Source organism: Balaenoptera borealis, assembly GCF_965194805.1.
Source record: "Balaenoptera borealis genome assembly, chromosome: 2".
In the NCBI taxonomy this organism is placed as follows: domain Eukaryota; kingdom Metazoa; phylum Chordata; class Mammalia; order Artiodactyla; family Balaenopteridae; genus Balaenoptera; species Balaenoptera borealis.
The window spans coordinates 125,897,879-125,906,220 of record NC_138867.1 but is presented as its reverse complement, the minus strand read 5'-3'; the positions used below and the strand labels follow the sequence as shown (position 1 = coordinate 125,906,220).

Sequence of the window (8,342 nt, the reverse complement as noted above, 5' to 3'; positions counted from 1 at the left end):
AAATTCATTGAAATGGAACTTTTCCCATTTCTTTGGTGTCCCTGATTTGCTGGTAACCTAAGCACATGTGTTGTCTGCCTTTGGGTAATATACAGCTGCCCAGAACCAGAAAGGAAAAAACTGCTTCTCATTTCAACATCAGAGCAAAGGTTGTCTTATCGAGTAAACCTTATTAGTAAATCTGTAATGGAGCAGTGGTCACTGTTAGCATTACACCTCTTTTTCTACTGTGGGAACAACAATGAATCTTTTGGCCTCTCTTCATGCTTTCTCATCCCACACAGCCTGTCAGCCCCATAACTATTGACAAACTCTAATCCCTCAAATGAATTAACAGAAGGAGAACCTAGAGGAAAGAACTGTGTGTCTATGTGTTAGGGGGGAAAGGAGGCTGATTCTTTCAACAAACAGGTATGTCGCACATGATGTGCACAGGTACTGTGCTAGGTACTAGCATGAAACAAAAACTGAGTAACATGCCTGTTTTCCACACCTCAGACCAGCATACATTTCCTTCTCTTTGTCTGAAGCCATCTGCCCGCACCCTACTCCACAATTCCTCCAAGAATGTCTTCCTAGGCTCTCAAACTCAGTTATGTTCTCTCTTTATATGCTATCAGAGCTTCCTGTAGTTCTCTGTTATAGCCCTCAACATCATTTATTTTAAGAAATTATGTAGTGTCTCTTTCATTTTAGATTATAAACTCCTTTTTTGAAAAGAGTGTTCACATTATCTTATGCACAGCTGTGTCCCTGGTACCTAGTACAGCATTAATGTATCAGTAAACAAATGAATGAATGGTACTGCTGACCTCAATATTCTTTCAATCAAATAGGAGTGAAAGACAAAAATATATTTACCGTTCAACATCATGAGCATAGTAATAAAGATGTGACAAGGGACAAGACAATGGGAATCTCATTTCTAATGCTAATCTAATGCTAATCCTGGTATCAGTGAAGAGTCCCTGAAGGAGGTGATGGATAAATCTTGAAGGTTGAAGAATTAGGGCAGGGAAGGGACTTCCAGAGGATACAGGGTGAGCAAAGGCAGAAGTGTCCACCTGCTATGTAGAGTCATCCATAAGATGGTTGGCCACAGGACTGTAGAGTTCATGGGAGAGTTCCAATATACTTGCTTCCTGGGAGTATTGATAAAGGACATGCAGTGAGGTCAGAATGATATCCTTATCCTTAATGACCTCAAAAAGATCCTGGCTACTTACATTTAATGTTTTCTGTAAATAGACAATATGTTAATAACCTCTTACAGAATAGACAGGGAATAAACAACAGTCACTTCTGTGACCCCTAGCTTTTTGTCCCTTTTTTGGGGGAAATCAGGACATTGGCCTATCTCTGAGATAAACATTTTCAGAATTCCTCATAGTCTGCTGGTAGCTGGTCTGCAGTCATAACAACAAGTTCTTAGACTAGCTTGGAGTGATCTGAGTATTCTGTAAACACCTAGAAAAATGTGCTATGCATAACCATGGTTATTAAAAATTATGTTAATAAAAATATTAGCTAACATTACTTATTTATTACATGCCAAATGCTTGTTGGCTCTTTGCACACATGAACTTTGATCTTCAAAAGAAACTGAGGTACAGAGAAATCAAGCACTTGCCCAAGGTCACTCAGAAAAAAAAAAATGGTGAAATGTGGGCTCAATCCAGGTAGTCTGTCTCCAGAGCCCAAACTTTGCAGCTTCCTCCCTTTATGCTGTGGTTTCTCCTGAAAATTTAATGCTGCTTTTGGAGCCAACACCCACAAACACCCTGTACTTTCTCAGACATCTCGTAGAATTCAGAAGTCAAAGTTGGAGAGATCTCAGGAGGGGTAGACAGTCTGGCCACAGTTAGTAGATGCTAACATATGGAGAAGATGCTCTTGGAACAAAACCAGTGTTTCCCAAAGACTACCAGCAGTATACTAGGTGACTGAATATGCATGGGCAAACATTTCCATTTTAATAAATATATACTTTAAAAATATGTAATAGATACACATTATGCTAATATGCATGTATGCTAAAAAGATAATTATTATAATTACTTTCTAATTTTTAGAAATATCAAAAATAGATAACTGGAAAAATAATGTTATAATAATAACTTATTTAGCCATGATTCAGTGCAGAAGTTGTTTGATATTTCATTTATTTACTGGTTCATTCGACAAATATTTATTGAGCATCTAATATGGGTCAGGTATTGTTCACAAATAAACAAACAAACAAATATCTCTGCCCTTTCATAGCTAACATTCTAGTGTTAAAATTTTAAAGCATAAATAAATAACATAGTATATTAAAAGATAATAGATACCATGGGAACATAGAGCACAGTAACAGGAAATGGCAATGGAGAGAAGGAATGAAATTTTAAATTTTCTTTTTTTTAACTAAAAATTATTACAAGTGAAGTTGAAGTCTTTAACTAAAAAAAAAAAAAAATATTGTTTTACATTAAGTTCCTTTCTCTGGGAACATTCTCTTTACCATGCCTAATTTTATTAATGTTTTGCCAAAGCCAGAGACAAATTTCCTTTTAAAGTAAATAAATAACAAATAATTAAAGTAAATAAAAATAAATACCACACAATTAAATATCTAAAGGAAAATATTAAATAACGGTAACAGTGCTGCATGGATATAGCCAAAAAAAAAAAAAAAAAAAAAAAAAGGAAGAGTACTATCTGAATGGTTAAATTAGGGAATTGTTTAAATAGGGAACACCAAACACTTTTCCCTTCCTATTGCCTCTGTGTTGATAGGAGGAGAGGAAACTAGAATCACTCACCCCAACCAAGTCAGCTCTTGGTGCTCAAGATGAAAGTCTTCCTCACAAGGCTGGTGGGGAGGATCCCATCACCTAAGCACGTCTGAGTTTCTACCACCTGCAGCTTTCTTCTCTGCTTACTTTACATGACCATTTTTGTGGAGACAGCAGAAGATGAAATACAGAGAAGAATACAAAAGCTAGACTACCACAACCCATTCCTCTTTGCTACACAGCTACACTTACGTGCTGCTGACGTGCAAGTGTGTGTAGACTGACTGTCTAGGTTCTGGGGGAGGGAGGGACCCCTAGCTGCACAGAGCAGGATGCAGGCACTCCCCTGGAGAGGACCCGGAGGCAATGCCAAGTGTGGAGGATGAGTTGCAACCCTTTCCTCAACCACCTAATTGCCTTCACGTCAGTTTTGCTAGAATAAGGCCCTGGCATTAAGTGTGAACCCAAGCAGGAAGATGTCCTCTCACATTTTAAAATTAATTACTTGAGAATGAGTAACAAAGAACCATAGCTAGCACTTACCGAACACTTACTCTGTGCTAGACATTGTGCTCATGCTCTACATGCATCATCCTATTTGATTCTCACGATGAGGTTCTACAATTATTTCCATTTCACAGATGAAGAAACATAGGTTCAGGAAAGTTAATTAACACGTCCCAAATCATATCTAAAGTCAATCGAGCCCAGGCTGTCTGACTCTGAAATTTGTACTAATCCTATTTGAATCTGTAAATAACCCTATGGGTTAAGAACAAGAGTATCTCCATTGCATGGAGGAGTCGCAGAAAATGTAATGGTTAGGAGAGCAAATGCTTGTGTTAGAAGCATCAGAGTTTTAATTCTGGCTCTGCCATGTATTAGCCATGTGGATTTGGGAAACTTATTTAGCTCCTTTAAGGCTTACAACGTACTTAATTGTCACATTTTAAGAGAACTTTTAATCTCTTAGGGCCTCGCTGTTTTTGTCATCATCGTCATTGTCACCATCATCTTCTTCATCATCATCATCATCATCACAGCTATCATGTATTAAGTGTTTTCTCACCTTAATTTTTTCCCGTGTCTGAAATTGCCACGCTGTTCCTTCAATCCCTTGGATCAAGAAGTGGCTACAATGTACTACCACCACTACTAATAATAGCAATAAGAGTAAATAGCAATAATAGCAATAAGAGTAAACATTTATTGTATGCTTACTACATGCCAAGTGCTTTTAGTGCATTATCTCATTCAATCTTTACAACTACTGCCTGAGATAAATACTAGTGTCATTTATAATTTATAGTTAGAAACAGAATTCATCTAGAACTCAGCACTGCTGATTTCACATCCTTTTTTTCCTACTCACCACCCAGACCAGCAGCTGGCTTGGGACCTCCAAAAGGGCATCCTTGAAATAGCATGGAATTTCCTGCAGGATATTGAACACTCCAGGAGTCTGACACCAGAAAGGTTTGAAACTATCCACCAACTGAGAGCCGTGGTTGCTCAAGGAATTTCTGATTCCTCTGTTCCAACTTCCTTTTCCACAGGGGAGTGCCAAACAACTCCAGGTCCTCTTCAGAGAGGGAGCTGGAAAAACAATGACTCACCTGAGAAGAACAAGCGGAGTAGTGCCAAGGAACCAAACAGACTCTTTTTTTAATTGCAAAGCCCAGCCACCCATTTTCCTTGTTAACAACCTTGAGTGGCTTTGAGTAAAAGATGCTATAAAGAACAAACATATTTGGAGTGATAATAATCTCCTATTACATTATATAACTTTCTCCATATTTGTTATTATTTTTTCTGATTGCAAATTTAATACATTTTATTGGAAAACCATAGAAAATGAAAAAATAACTAAGCTGTTTTGTATGATTCAGTCTAGATTTCAATAAAATTGAAATTATTCTCTTCCCATGGCTATACACCCTTACCCCATTTTTAAAGACCTGGAGTCCTGGGTAGGAGAGACCAAGCGCATCCCAGAGAGCAGCAGCGCAAATTCACTCCCCTCCAGCCCCTGCAGCTCCTTTCACCCATCTCGCCTCCCTCTTAGTCTGGTGGCTTACCATTGGTCGTCGCCATGACAACCAGCAGCAGCCAGGGCTGGCAGCCTCTACCGCAGCAGGGGTGGGGCTTTGGAGGAGGGGGCAGGAGAGGAGGAGCCAGAGGAGGTATCTGCTGCAAGTTCCTGGCTGCTTCTGAGCTCACCCCATCCTCCGAGAGGGAGGAGGCCTAGTGGTGATGCTGCTGCTTCTGCCGCCGCGACTGCTGATACTCCAGTGAGGCTGGAAGGGTGGTTCCTATTCGCACCGTCGCCAACCAGAGAGTGAGGGGAAAAAAATCCCAGCAGCCGCTGCTGATGTTGGGTTCGGAGGCTGCGTCCGACTCGGTCACAAGGAAAATGGATTCAGTTTGCATCTCTCCCTCCTTTCAACAGCTTCTCCGGGTCTCAGCATGGTAAGTAGCAGAGAGCGGGGTTATCTTCTTGGTTTAGCTGGCTATTAAATGACCTGTGTATACATTTGTGGCCTGCACTTGAACAATGACTCCCTCAGAGAAGGAGAGGAAGATGTGGAGGCAGTGATGGGGATGGGAGAGAGGAAGGTTGCCAGGAAGAGAGAAGTAAGAAGGCATCTGCTTGTGTTAAAAAAAAAAAAAAAAAAAATGGTGTTCTGATTTTATCCTGAACTGGCTCAGAATGCAGACTGAGCCACTTGGTTCCTTTCCTTCCAAGCTTAGCAACAGAATCAGGGGGTGGAAAAAGAGCTCACAAGAAATGGATGTTATTGAAGGGAATCATTTAATTTGCGGCTCTCACATATAGGGTTGGGCCTTCCTCAAAAACACATTTGGTGCTTCCTAAGCTTTCCGGCCTAGTTATAAGGTGATTTTGCTTATTTCCCTCATTGCTAAGAAAAGGTAGCCCCAGAATTTAGCATTTTATTTCATATTCTGATGTACTTTTGCCGAGAAACCATTTGCCAGATAGAGTTTCATTTTTAGTACATAGATTTGATTGTGAACATACAAATGGATACCCCATGGATATGCATATCATACAGACACATGTTACTTAGCATTTATGAAACATATTTATATGCAGAGTGTGCTTTGCAATCATTTTTATGGCTTATAAATGACCTTGCATGCTTGGAGGTAATTGCATATTTTTGAAACTATGCTTCTGGTTTGTATTATTATTCATTGGCTTCATTTGGATTAATGCAAGATTTATTCTTGTTATTGTCCCTTAGTTTCATTGTGACCCATTAGGACAATCTGTATCATAGCACTGGATGTGAATTCATAGCCTGCCTCTTTTCTTTATTTTTAATTGGGTTTGTGGGGGCTGATTTGAGAGCCCTGAATTTACAATGATAGGAAAGGGAGGTGGCTTGTGGTATTATTTTGTGTCTAGCATCTTGCCAAATGAATGTTGAAACAAATCAGTTTTCTTGAAATTCTACCCCAAGCCTTTCATGTTTGTACTTGTGTCCCAGGAAGCACAGATGAGTTGGAAGGTGAAATGCATTCATTTTTTTAATAGTGCTGCTATTTGCTGTTTATTCCTTCAGTATCCAGGCACCATTTTACAGTTCCCTCAAATGTTGTATTATGGGTCTACTTCTTTAGGTGGTTAAGTAGGAAAGTGGGACTGTTTTGAAAATCTAGGTATTCCCAAGTACCTTAGCCATCTCCAAATTAGCCTGCTTATACAATGAAATGAAACAAGAGAGTGAGCAAAGCTTAGGGTGAGAATGTGTGGCTTGCAGGCAAAATGGGGGGCTATTGTAGTTAACAAATGCTTAGTGGGATCCGCTTGACCTTTTATTATGTCACAGCTTTAAGGCAACTCAGGATACTAAAGACGCCTGAGATGAGTAGGGTACAGGGCTCCATTACCACCCAGGATAATGGAAATTTCATTGAATTAAAGCCAGAAAAATCCTTGCAGGTAAAACTGTTTTAGTAATATTACATTTATCATATGGACTATTTTTTATCCATCTCTCTCTTCTCTAACAATATCATTGTCAGTGCAAACATTTTTTACAATGTTAAAAAACGTTTGTTCTAATCCTGCATTTTATTTTACACACTGCTCCCCTTCATTTACAATCTTTACATGTATTTGAATCAGGTTTATAGTTTAATTTCTCTGAGAATAAATGTCCGGTTTGGTTTATATATGGGAAGGCTCTTCAGCAACTTAATAGGAAGAATGGATTTAATGTGCTCATGGCATGTCATATATTATATAGATTCACAGCTCCATCAAGTCATGCTACCGTAGGCCTTATTATCACAACTACATAAAGTAGAGCAGGGAAAGGGGTACTGGGCTTGTATGCCATAACAAAAATTTTATAACACTCTGCATCCTGAATCGTTAATGGTAACTTTTGACTGGCAAAAATTAAAATTTCAGTAAGCTTTAAAAAATTAAGACGTTGTAGTTGCAGTTGCATTGTATTTCATGCATTGAAAACAGTTACCTTGGGCTTTGTTTTATTTCCTTTGTTTCGAGTTTTCATTGGGATGTGGTTTTATAGGTGAAGTTGGTACAGTTTGAGCAGAGGCAAATCACTCTAAGTCGTGGATATAGAACTGACTCTCAGCAGTGAGTTTCAGCTGTGTGGTCAGACCCTGATGGACTAGTTTTTGATCCTACAACTTGAGACGATTATATGACCTTTGCTGAGGGGCCACAGAAAAGTGAACTGTTTTTAAAGGACTACAAGTTGAACTCTCTAAGAAAGGATAAGGAAATTAGGATTATTTTATTGGGAGAAGTGAAAACTAAGAGATGATGATCATTTACTTCAAAGAGCTGGACATTGCTTACTGACATTTTTTGGAGCCTAAAGTATGGTCAGTGGGCTTCAACTTCATTAGAAAGGATGAAGATTAGAAATACAAAATGTAGAACTTCCTGATAGCAAATTTGAACTGTCAACTGGATAACCAGATAAGGCAGTGCATCCTTCTTCAAAACCTCCAAAAGTATGCCATAAACATGCATTTATTGGAACAGGCTAAATTCTTTCTGAAGAACTTCACTGGCTTTTTCTAGAGTAAATTGTCCGTATAAGAGTGTGCTTTAGTTGTTTAACATCAGGTACTGCTAGACCTGCAACAGTAAGACTCCATGTTGTAATGGGCTTCTAAATTACAGAATCTGAATATTTTTAAAGAAATCAATTGACCGTATGCTTGGAGAAACGTGTATGTTATCTTGTCAGGATGCAGGGAACTGAACGTTGTCCTCTTCATAAGATTCCTTTCTCAGCAGCTTTATGGAATGTGATGCCTAACAGCCATATTAACATTATTCCCTTTGGTATGAATAATTTTAAAAAATGAGATGGCGTTTAGTGTGGTCCAGATAAAAAATATCAATAGTTCAAGAGCCATCAATCTGATGTCAGAAAAAACAAAATATATGGAAGATACATACATTTGATTATTTAAATATGCTATTTAACAGCAAGCAAATTAATTAATTACCTTTTTCTCAAATACTATTTTGAAAATGCCATTCTTGCTGCAATA

The 8,342-nt window shown here is 38.6% G+C and overlaps 1 protein-coding gene across 11 annotated transcripts in view; it reads left to right on the top strand.

The window, feature by feature from the left end:
• The first annotated feature begins 694 nt into the window (after nucleotides 1-694).
• Nucleotides 695-8,342, top strand: part of JAKMIP2 (janus kinase and microtubule interacting protein 2) — a 197,235-nt gene continuing 189,587 nt past the window's right edge. For 6 of the 11 annotated variants that reach the window (XR_014242000.1, XM_082382679.1, XM_082382684.1 and 3 more), the window contains exon 1: nucleotides 695-5,246. The gene's annotated coding sequence lies outside the window, so the exon portion shown is untranslated. The remainder of the gene's footprint in view (nucleotides 5,247-8,342) is intronic. The other 5 variants (XM_082382682.1, XM_082382681.1, XM_082382683.1 and 2 more) reach the window with 3 other exon arrangements.